Here is a 12,402-nt window from a genome sequence, read left to right as displayed (position 1 = left end):
TATGCCGCAACTAGGTCGCCGAGAGTTGCCGGTTAGGGTATTATTGTTGGGGAGATATATTTCATTTCTCCTCTCTCTCTCTCTCTCTCTCTCTCTCTCTCTCTCTCTCTCTCTCTCTCTCAAAAAGGGCTATTTGCTCATCATTAGATTGATTCTTTGTGTTGTGTGTTAAGAGGGCATTGTGGCTATTAGAATTACATATATATATGTTATATATACTCACATATATATAATTATCACAACCAAGGTCACTTCCTAATAATTATGTATAGGTCATGCGCCCAAGAATTTGGTCACACGACTTATTATCAAACACGTTGGAAACCTGTCCTCCACTGAGTTTACATACACATTGCAACTCCAGGAAGTCGCTTTGTTGCATAAATCATTTTTTAAAATTAATTTTTTTTTATCAGTGCCATTGTTGGACCTTCAGATTTACTGATTTGTCCAGGGAAGACCAATTTATTCTTGGGTATTGCCATTTAGTGTCTAGAAACTTTTGATAATTATTTTTTAAGTATTTATTCTTTATTTCCCATTTAATACATAATGACGTCATTTCCCGTTCGATCTACGAACATAGATCACAATTTTGTTGATGATTTTAACGGATTTTTATTTTGGAGTTTTTGAAATCCCGCGGAATAAGTCTATAGTTCCTTCTTAGTGATCTTTTGTGAAAATGGTGCCCTTTAGATGTAATTATTACGCAAATTGAATAACTAAACTATAGTTTTACTTCTACGAACGTGTTTCATAATTCTGTTGATGATTTTAATGGATTTTTATTTTGGCGGGTTTGAAATCTCATGAAATAAGCGTCCATTGTTAATTGTCTGTGATATTTTGGGAAAATGACCCTCTTTAGTTAAAAATATCATGCACATTGAATAACCAAACTATAGTTTTACTTCACGGAAGGCCTGACTATACTTTAATCTCATCCATGGTCGGAGAAACAGAGAAATACTGATAACAAATGTTTTAAAATGCAATACAAGATCGTCTGTCATTCAGGGAAGGTTGGCGCCATATTCAACCGTCAGTTGGTAACTAAATATTTGCTTATAATTATGAATGACTTCTTAGACTGACTCCTCAAATCTCAGTGCCCTCCTTGGCATGCTGGGGCATTCATTCATTCACTCCTGGGCATTCGTCATTCATTCATTAGAGAGAGAGAGAGAGAGAGAGAGAGAGAGAGAGAGAAAGAGAGAGAGAGACTACTGCTCCTTCCGATCGCTTACGCTTCGTGTTGACGTAATGCTTCTCATTTGTCCAGATCCTGAAAGGGTTTGATTCATAGACAGGAAATGAGAATCATGAGAGAAGACGGTTGTTGGACGAATTGAAGAAGAAGAAGAACAAGAACAAGAACAAGAAGGAGAAGGAGAAGGATAAACAATAACAAAGATAAAGGATCCAAGAAGCTTGTTAAGAATGAAGAAGAAGAGAATGATAGAAATTGATATGAGATTGAAACATGATTTTTAACAGTAGGCCTAAGGGGAATTGGAAGCTTGAGAGAGAGAGAGAGAGAGAGAGAGAGATATTGAAACTAGCGGGGGAGAAACTAGGCGTACGCAAAGCTTTAAAAAATAGATGTAACAGAGAGAGAGAGAGAGAGAGAGAGAGAGAGAGAGAGAGAGAGAGGGGGTATACAGAAACTAGGCTTAACCAAAACTTGAAAAATTAGACGTAATCGTGACTTAAAACTTAGGGAGAGAGAGAGAGAGAGAGAGAGAGAGAGTCACTTGCTCCGAACCGTCACTCAGGATCTGTCGCTCGTTTAAATGGCTTGATAAGCGAATATAATCGCCTTGCCCAGTAGCGAGTGTGTTGCTCTATCTATAAACGGTACTTAACGTCTTCTCTGACAGATCGAGGAAGAGGTCACTGACCTCCCAAGCGAGGTCAAATGGATAATAACTGCTCTCTCTCTCTCTCTCTCTCTCTCTCTCTCTCTCTCTCTCTCCACCCGATCTCGTTTACATTTCTAGCATATTGTTTTCACTGGTGTGTTAAAGCGCTCTCTGATAAAGATTCTCTCTCTCTCTCTCTCTCTCTCTCTCTCTCTCTCTCTCTCTCTCTCTCTCTTCTTCTTCTTCTTCTTCTTCTTCTTCGTTGGGCCTCTTAATTTCCGGAAGATTACGAGACATAGGTCTAAGGTACTTACGCTAACTTTCCTCTCGGACCCAACGGTTCTCCTAATTCCGGCCGAACTTGATGAGGGTAGGACCTCCCTGGGGAATCCCTATCCTTTCCTTATTCCCCAGTTCCCCTGAAGGATATTTCTGTAAGGGTAGGACCCCTTAAATCCATGGGTAGGACCCCTTAAATTCGGAAGGATTTTGGGACATAGGTCTAAGGTACTTTCATGGGACCCAACAGTGTCTCCTAATTCCTGCCGAATTCGGGGAGAGTATGACTCCCCTTGGGAAGTTCCTAAACCTTTCCCCACTCCCAAATCAACTGAAGGACATTCCTGAAAGGGTAGGACCCAGTAGGATCCCCTAAATTCGGAAGGATTACGGGACATTGGTCTAAGATATGGAGTCTCCTATTCCTGTCGAATTTGATGAGGGTAGGACATTTGGCGAGAATAAGACCGTTTTCTGGGGAGTCCTATGTCCAATCCTTAATCCTACACCCCCATCCTACACCCTCAATCCCCCCTCACCCCCATACTTAAGGTAGGACCCAGTAGGGCCTTAAAATTCGAAACATAGGTCTAGGGTACTTTTATTGGAACCTAAAAGTGTCTACTATTCCTGCCGAATCAGATGAGCGTAGAGCCCCCCCCTCCGCCCTTAGGGAGTCCTTAATCCTAATCCTACACTCCATCCTATACCTCCATCCTTCCTCCCCTTCTCCCCCTAACGCCCCCACCCCAAACTTGAGGACAACCGACGGGAAGCCTCTTTTTCTGAGGATGTGCTTGCTCTGGAGAGAGGATCCAGGCACAGCTGGAGTCGAAGTGACCTCTTCCTACTTGTGCTTTCGAACGCTCAGTTGGAAAGAAAAAATATATATTGATTTTTTTTTCAGACAGGAATCATTGCTGAGTTTTTTTTAGAATTAAGTTTCGTGGCTGGGAGTGTTTCAGTTAATTCTGGAGGCTAAAATGTCCCACTGAAACTCAAAGCTAAAAAAAATTCTTCTTTTTCTATATATTTCTCTTTAATGAAGCTTTTTTTATATACAATTTAAATGTCAAAGATGAAATTAAAACTCTTCCCTATGCATATATAATTTTTATTTTAATATATATAGTTTTTTACTGTATGTTTTTTTCCCTTTAGAAGGATTGGCTCCAGAAGGTTTAGTTTGGTGTGAGGTTGTCAGACCTAAACCTTCACTAGGCCTATGACGTACCTTGTCATATATTTCTCTGTTGTCTTTTTATATATTAATGTATTTTTGGTTTTTTCTTGTTTTTAATATATATCTTTTTCCTTTAGGGGGAATTTAGTTTTTAGGTTGCCAGACCTATGCCTTGACTAGGCCTACCTGGTTAGTTAACCACCAGGTCCCTTATACCAGGATCCTCTTTTATACACATATAAGCATATATAAAAGTATAAATATACACCAATTATTATACAAATACGAAAAACAACGACAAAAAATTCGCTGTGTTAGCCGTGAGGTTGTTAGACATTATACCTTCACTAGGCCTAAGCTGGTTGCAATTCGCCAAAGTTCGTTAACCACCAGGTACCTAATACCAGGGTCATCTTTTACATATATAAATATAAATCTACAATAAACGGGTCACACAAACGACTAAAAAAAAGTCGCTCTGCTCGGGAGGCATCCATTCGCAGCCTTGTTTATCCGTCAACAAATTGAATCTATACAAGACTTGTACTAAGTGACCAGAGGATGTCCATTGATTCATTGAGCGGCGGCCGCGTTCGCTTAGCCGTTCCCGTCGGCGGGAAACGGTTGCGTCGTAGCGTTGCGGGTCGGAAAAGCGTCGTTGGGACGCGGATCGCGTCGAATTACAAGATCGTCGTTTAATAATTTTTATATAAATTAAATTTATACAGGTATTAGGGGTATATTAATACCCTGCCCGTGGGAACCAAAGACGTAACTGCCCGGCACCCCAGGTGGCGGGACGCCTCGGGGGTCGAACGAACGCGCCCCCAATGGAGTTGACGCGTGGGAGGTTGTAATTTGGTCTCCTGTGACACAGAGGATGACCCTGCATACCCCTGTCCCCATACCCAAGGGTCAACTGCCCCCCACCTCGCCCTAAGGGCCAAATCCCCAGCTCTCTTGATGCCCATGACAATGAGGGTTAATGCGAGCCTTCCTTCCTTCTGCAGCAGTGATACAACATCACTGACTGACCCCCTCTCTCTGTACGGACGAGCTGGGGGTCTCTCTCTCTCTCTCTCTCTCTCTCTCTCTCTCTCTCTCTCTCTCTCTCTCTCTCTCTCTCTCTGTCTATCTATCCATCTGTCTAGCTAGGTCTAGCTCTCACGGTTTCTTTTACTCTCTCTCTCTCTCTCTCTCTCTCTCTCTCTCTCTCTCTCTCTCTCTCTCTCTCTCTCTCTCTTCCAGTTTTCTCTATCACTTCTCTTTATCTTTATCTATCTCACTCTATCTCTCTCTCTTTCTCTCGCGTCAATGACCTATGCTTAACAACTCTTCTTTCTGGGTCTGTAGAATATTGATAAAATTGTATATAATATATATTTATATATATGTTTGCGAACCGTAAAATCATTTATTTAATTCCTGTGTTGTTCTTTACAAATATTCATGTGATTCCAAACCCACTTGTATGATAAACCTGGGCCTAAGCTTAACAACTCTTTTTAGAATTTTCTAGGCCTATCTAACATCTATAAAGATATATATAATATAAATTAATATACATTTCCGTGCCGTAAATTCATCCATCTTAATCCTGTTTTGCATTTCAAAGTCCTAAACTCAAAAGCAAAGAGGTTGACTGCAGCACCTAGACTTAGGCCTACTGTATATTTAACAATTCTGTAGGCCTATATAACATCTATAAAGATATATATAATATAAATTAATACACATTTGCGAGCCGTATCATCTTAATCCTGTGTTGCATTTCAAAATCCTTGACCGCAATGCCTAGACTTAGGCCTATATTTAACAACTCACTTTGTAGGCCTATATAACATCTATAAAGATATATAGTCTATAAATTAATATACGTTTGCGTGCCGTAAATTCATTTATCTGAATCCTGTGTTGCGTTTCAAAGTCCTAAACTCAAAGGCTAAGTGGCAAAACTGAAAGCCCATCATGTGTCAACGTTGTTTGTTTTCCCGGTGCTTGTGTGGGGATAATTTCGCATTTCGAACACTTCCTCTGTTGGCGTTGGGTGATGGAGAGAGAGAGAGAGAGAGAGAGAGAGAGAGAGAGAGAGAGAGAGAGAGAGAGAGAGAGACTGCTCTCTTTCTCTCTTTTATACAAAATAAATGAAAGACTATCTCTCTCTCTTTCTCTCTTTTATACAAAATAAATGAGTGTACTCTCTCTCTCTCTCTTTCTCTCTTTTATACAAGATAAATGAGAGACTGCTCTCTCTCTCTCTCTCTCTCTCTCTCTCTCTCTCTCTCTCTCTCTCTCTCTCTCAGAATTATTCTTGTATTTATCTTTAAATTATTCATGTATTTATCTTTCATAAGAGAGAGAGAGAGAGAGAGAGAGAGAGAGAGAGAGAGAGAGAGAGAGAGAGAGAGAGAGAGAGAGAGAGAGAGAGAGAGAGAGAGAGATTAAAGCAATAGATGAATAAATAAAAATCATAATTCTGAACAGCCTTCCCACCCTCCCCCCCTCTCTCTCTCTCTCTCTCTCTCTCTCTCTCTCTCTCTCTCTCTCTCTCTGACCTACACCAGTTCACAGGGATGGTTAGGTATGGGTTGGGAGGTTGAGATTGCGTCACTAACCCCTCTTCATCCATGAAGTATTAAGCATCACTTAAACACAGGATAAAGCAAGAGTGTGAGTTGCACTTTATAAAGTTTCAAGTAATGATGCTTTATCTTATTTTCTTTATTTCCTTTAAGTAATTCAGTGGAAGGCTGAATCTTTGTTAAACTTTATTGTACTGTCCATTACTTAATATTTCTTTAGTAATTCACTAGACCTATGTAAGAACTTCAATATATTGTCAATTACTTTACTTAAATCTCTTAAGTAACTCATTGTGAGGCTAAATCTATGTCAGAACTTCAATATATTGTTTATTACTTTACTTAAATCTCTTTTAATCTTAATTTGGTTTTAATTCCAAAAAGTGTGTAAGTATTCAGGCTAGTAATATCAGTCTGTCGGTGCACTTATAAGTCTAGTCTGGAAAGTATCAGTATACTTTTTTGAGATATAGAGAAAACTTAAAACTATTTGACACTTATATTTAAGTATTAAAGTAATCAAATCTCAAGTGAAATAGACTGAAATTTTATTTATTTGTGGGGTTTTCTGTAAAGTGTTGTGTGAATTCTGTAACTTTATTTTTACTCTTACTTTATTTTATAAGTATCTAGTAAATTGTAGAGGAAAAAGAACCTTGGTTAAGCTCACATTCTCTCTCTCTCTCTCTCTCTCTCTCTCTCTCTCTCTCTCTCTCTACAAAAAAATAAATAAAAGCATAACTTTGAAAAGCCTCTCTCGCTCTCTCATGCAAAAGCAAATGAATGATAGTGAACAGTCTCTCTCTCTCTCTCTCTCTCTCTCTCTCTCTCTCTCTCTCTCTCTCTCTCTCTCTCGCCATCTGACTCCTAATATTCTCTTAAAATTCTGTTTTCTCAGAATTGACAGAATATTTTAGGCAAAGTTTCATTATCATAACATTATAAATGTATATAAGCTTATAGACTGCATGTACGTAGGCCTATAGCAATACAGAGCAAACTAGACTTACTTTCCGTATGCAATTTTAGTCTATGATTTCCAAGTCTTATTCAGAATAGCTCGTCCATTTGTTTGGTTTCTAAATTAACTTGGAATAAAATTGAAAAGACTTTATAATGAAAATGACACTAAAAATGTTAAATCTAAAGTATATTTAAAGGATTTAAAGAGAGAATATAGATATGACCTTTGTGACATAAGTCTATGCAGAGAGGGAGAGGTCGCAGCATAATATTTTTTTTAGAGTTAGGAAATTAGGCCCATTTGGAGAAAGTGGAATATTTGAATAAACTTTAAAAAGTAATTAAAAATCAGTAAAATTTCTAAAAGAGACAACGAAGATAAAACTCGTACAAAGGAGGTAAATGAAAAAATAGGATTGGGTAAGGTATAGGCCTATAGACATGCATAAGATATAAGCTAAATATAACAATGTTCAGACCAAGAGCTGTTACTTATCTTTTCTCTATCCCTTCTGTTATTTGATAAATTTACTTCAAAATTAACTAATTTTATACTCAAAATTTAACATGAAAAGAAAAAGAGAGGTTTTACAGTTAACCATAAATTTAGGAAACTCGTTTTCTATGAAAGGAAAACGAGAATTATTTTCTCATTCAGATGGGCATTTCGCTAAATTGTTTTTGTATTTCCAAGCTATTTAAAAAATTAATAAAGTTTTTCCACATTCATCTAATTATATTGAGGCATATGCTTCAGACTGTTGAAAACTTAGGCCTATTTTTTTCAGTATAAATGAAACGGCATATGAGGAAAAAGTTAAGCTCTTAGAGTAATTTTGCTAAGAAATATTTCCATATTTTAACGAATAAATAAAAAAATGTTATTCAATGTTTGATACATAAAAGATACTTAAAATAAATATGTGATAAATAAATATTTAAAATTTTATAAATAGACTCATAATTCTGAAAATATTACGTTCCTGTTACCATCGCCGATCTTGACTTCGCGGAAAAGTCTGTCGAGGAAATTCCCGACATTTTAGTGGCCCTTCGAACCGGATTAACCCAAGTGCTAGTCCCCCGTGGGAGGTTGGGCGGGACATGGTATCCAGAGTTTTGGTGGTAGGGCACTCACAGTTGCCAGCCCATTTGCCCGAGAATGAGGGCGTAAAAATTACCAAAATGTCGGGAATTTCCTCGACAAGGCGTCACTGTATATTCGTATGCCGATAGACTGCACGAACTACGACAGTGACTTAACCCCTCTGCAACGATAAACGAGTGAGCTTATTTTATGAACGGACGGCCTCTTAGCTGGTCCATCAACCACAAATATATAAAATCAGATATCCAGAATTTAATTTCAAACGGTTTTAGTAACTGGTTATACTCGTATATTACAAACCATCAACTGTTGAATATTATCGCCAGTAATGAATTGGAAATGTACGCCATACTGCCTGTCGTTTGATGCGACTAAACGAGGCTCTAATTTAACTAATTTTACGAATTACTACATATATTTTTATGTGACAAGGAACACCAATCACCCGTTATTAGTATCAACACTTATTTCATGACGTAGGAGTGAAGGAAATAGTGTGCGGAGAAATAAAACAATGTCACTTTTAAATCTGCTGCTGGACTCTTTAATATATATCTCTCAGTGTTTAATTCGATAATATCTTAAAGGTTATTATCTTAAAAAACATTTCTTTGAGTTTCTCCTTGTTCAATTCAATTATATTTTATGGGTCATTATGTTAAAACATCTACGTTTCTTTTTGGTAAAAAAAATAAAATGTACTTGATTAAGTTTTCCTAAACTATTTATTTTAATTTTGTTGAAAAAACATATTTCAGTGACTTTTAATTCAAGAAAATTGTGGGTTGTTAATGGGTTATATTTTTTCCATACACGGATAATAATAATATTTTTATTAATATTATTATTATTATTATTATTATTATTATTATTATTATTATTATTATTATTATTATTATTATTATTACCATACGTGTTTTAAAAAATCATATAACTCATTAACAATCCACAATTTTCTTAAAAATAAAACAATAATAATAATATTACAATAATAAAAATATAAACATTATTATTAATAAAAATATATTATTATTATTATTATTATGATTATTATTATTATATTATATATTATTATTAATTTATTTACTATGTCAGATAAGGAGAGGCTTTACATAGCTCAACCTCCTCCATTACTACTAACAAGACCCTGGCTATGACACTCCGGCCAGGCGACCCATATTTACCCAAAACCCAACGTTAATTTTACCCCGGGAAGGGAATATTAAGGCAAGAATGGTTAGGGAGGTTACCTTAGGGTAGCCCACGTCGAACCCTACCCCAAAATGAAAGAGGTAATGTCAGGTAAACCTAAATTAAGGTAACTTAAATTAGCTTAGCTTAGGGTAAGTCGGTGCTCAGACGAGGTTTAGGTAAGAGGTTAGGGTAACTAGATGCCCATTTTCAATAGCTTTAGGGTTACGGTAGTAGGTAAATGATGGCTACTGACAAAAAATTACCCTTATTAAGGGTAGTGTGACTTTGGGGTAAGTCATTCAGACGAGGTTAAGGTAAGACCTTAGGGTAACTAGATGCCCATTTTGAACAGCTTTAGGGCATGGGTAATAGGTAAATGATGGATATTGACTAAAAATTACCTCTATTAAGGGTAGTGTAACTTTGGGGTAAGTCATTCAGACGAGGTTAAGGTAAGACCTTAGGGTAACTAGATGCCCATTTTGAACAGCTTTAGGGCATGGGTAATGGGTAAATGATGGATATTGATTAAAAATTACCTCTATTAAGGGTAGTGTAACTTTGGGGCAAGTCATTTTGAACAGCTTTAGGGCATGGGTAATAGGTCAGACAAAATTACCTCTATTAAGGTGAGAGCTTAGGGTAACTAGATATTGTCAGTAGCTTTAGGGTTTGGGGAATGGGTAAATGATGAGTATTGACTGAAATGACCCTTTTGGGCTAATTTTAATTGCATAAGTTAAAATGATACAACAATACTTCAATTTCTTACCACGTATATTATCTGTACATTTTTCTGGATAAAACTGAAGACTACTTGCCTACCACGGCCTGATTCCCACCAGTTGGCGACTGTAATACTTTTATCTATGATTTTGTGTGTGTTTAGGTATTTTTTCTATTTTTTTTTATATTTACCTTCTTTTATGTTTCAGCATTCATAACTTAAATTAATGTTGTGATACCTTACAACTGAAGAATACCACTGTGCTCCCCTGGTTCGCTAACCAGCCTACTAAATTACATGCAAAATGGGCGCCATGTTTGGTACCAGCCTGTTTGGGGTGAACGTCAAGACACAAGCAAAAGACGGTAAATATAATTATAAAGAAAAGGAATAGAAATAAACAAGAACATAAACAAAAGACGGTAAGTATTCTGGTTGGTGACTGGGAAGAACCAGGCCGCTGTAGTAGTCATCAGTTTTGCCTGTATGATACATCAATTTCTTGTCAGGCATGCGACGTGTATAGTTTTCTGACTGTTTATCATGTATTTTATATACTTCCAACCAGTAGTTTATTGGTGGTGCTATTGACTCATTTATAGGTGTTCCTAGCCATGCATATGTTGGAAATTACTAAAACATGTAAACTGCACAGATGGGTGGTTTAAAAGACATTCATCACAAGATAAACAGTCATGAAACCACATGATTTATGTTCTAATGAGTATGTCTCAAAATGCATTAAAGAGAACAAAGATATCTCAAGGCCAAATTCAGGGATGCATCCCAACCTAGTGTAGTCAGGCAGGTTCTACCTGACCAGGATGGGGACAGCAATCCCTTAGACCCCCTTCATCCTAACCTGACTTAAGGTATGGTAAGTCCTAGATTAAATTACAGGACATTGAGTCTTCCGTGACCAGGGGCCAAACCATCCTAACCTAAGCTACGACTCCGTAGGTCATAAGTCCTAAATGGTCTGGGGCTTACCATGCCTTCTTAGTATTTCCAAGAGCATATCCCTTAATTTAAGGTTGCAAAGTACAGTTGTGAAACATATTAACAGTTCTGATAATATGTTTCAGTTAGTCAGAGAATGTGGAGGAGATGGATTTACCAGAGGAAGGGTTAACTTCCAGATGGATAGAGTCATTTGCTCCTACGAGAATAGAAACCAAGTATTCCTGGTGCCAGCTAAAATCAGTCGTTTAGGTTTGGTAATATTGTGGTTAATTGGGAGCAGGTAAATGTATGGCCAAATACTGCTCACTCATCTGTCTGTAATCTAGCCCTTTTTTCTTTTGGATGCCATCCTGTGTAGACATCTCTCCTATGTGTCAAGCACATGCTGTTGGAGATTTTGTATATTAGTGTTTTCATTGTTAAGGATTGTTGGCTTGATTTTAGATTATGACATTGTTCATGAGAACAGCCATCCCGTATCGTAACAGTGTAGATCTGATGAGCAAGTAGAGTGGATTGTTACTTTCTGTCGCCCTTGACTGTGGATCTTAGCCTTTGCTGTTCTTTTTTGCAGTGGTAGAGTCTGCATGGGGATTTGCCCTGCCATGAGCGAATGTTATGCACAGAATTCCTGTGTGCATGTACCCATGGACCAGAAATCTTGGGAAGGCTAAACAGGAGGACAAATTAATTGTATACACCAACAATGCTGTTCCTCTAGCTGTTGTTCCTTCTCTGCACCTTAGATCTGTGGTTATTGAGTCCTTGAATAAAGATCTGCCATGTATTATGAGTGGAGTAGGCTTTTGGGCATGAAGCTTAACCCTTCTAAAACTCAAATTATTATAACTAGTCAGTCCAGGACACTTTTACCATGGCATCCTTATTCACATTTAAATGGTACTGCTTTAAATGTCAGTGACTCGTTTAAGATTTTAGGTGTAACTTTTGATAAGAAATTGACTTTTGAGAAGTATATATATGTAATATTGCTTCCTCTGTTTTTCAAATTTTTTCGAATGTTTCTTGATGAAGCTGTTGTATCTAAGTGTTCTAACTCTCTTCTTCTTCCTTGCTTGGAGTACTGTTCTCCTGTGTGGTATTTGGGTGTTGACTCTCATCTCAAACTCTCGAGTAGAGTTATGTCATCAGTCAACTTGATTTTGCTAATTCTTAATGTTGACTTGTGGCATAGATGTAAAGTGTGTTCCTAACATTGCATAAAATGTATTCCAGTGACAAACATCCTCTGCACTCATTACTTGACCCAGCTGTTTTTGCTTGCTACACATTGCTGGCTGCTGCTGGAAACCGTGTGTCATTCTCTCATATCAGGTTTAATGTTACTGAATTTGCTAGGAGTTTTATCTTGGCTACAACTAAAATGTGGTATAATTTGCCTAGTGCAGTTGTGGACTCTTCTGACCTCTAAATGTTTTGAGCAAGAAGCAGATTCATTCCTGATTTCTGCTGGCGTCTCCTGAATTCAAGGTTATTAGTCTTATTTTCTATTCCCTCATATTTATTTTTGATCACCT

Source organism: Macrobrachium rosenbergii, chromosome 40 (assembly GCF_040412425.1).
Source record: "Macrobrachium rosenbergii isolate ZJJX-2024 chromosome 40, ASM4041242v1, whole genome shotgun sequence".
Taxonomy (NCBI): domain Eukaryota; kingdom Metazoa; phylum Arthropoda; class Malacostraca; order Decapoda; family Palaemonidae; genus Macrobrachium; species Macrobrachium rosenbergii.
This window is presented reverse-complemented; position numbering follows the sequence as displayed.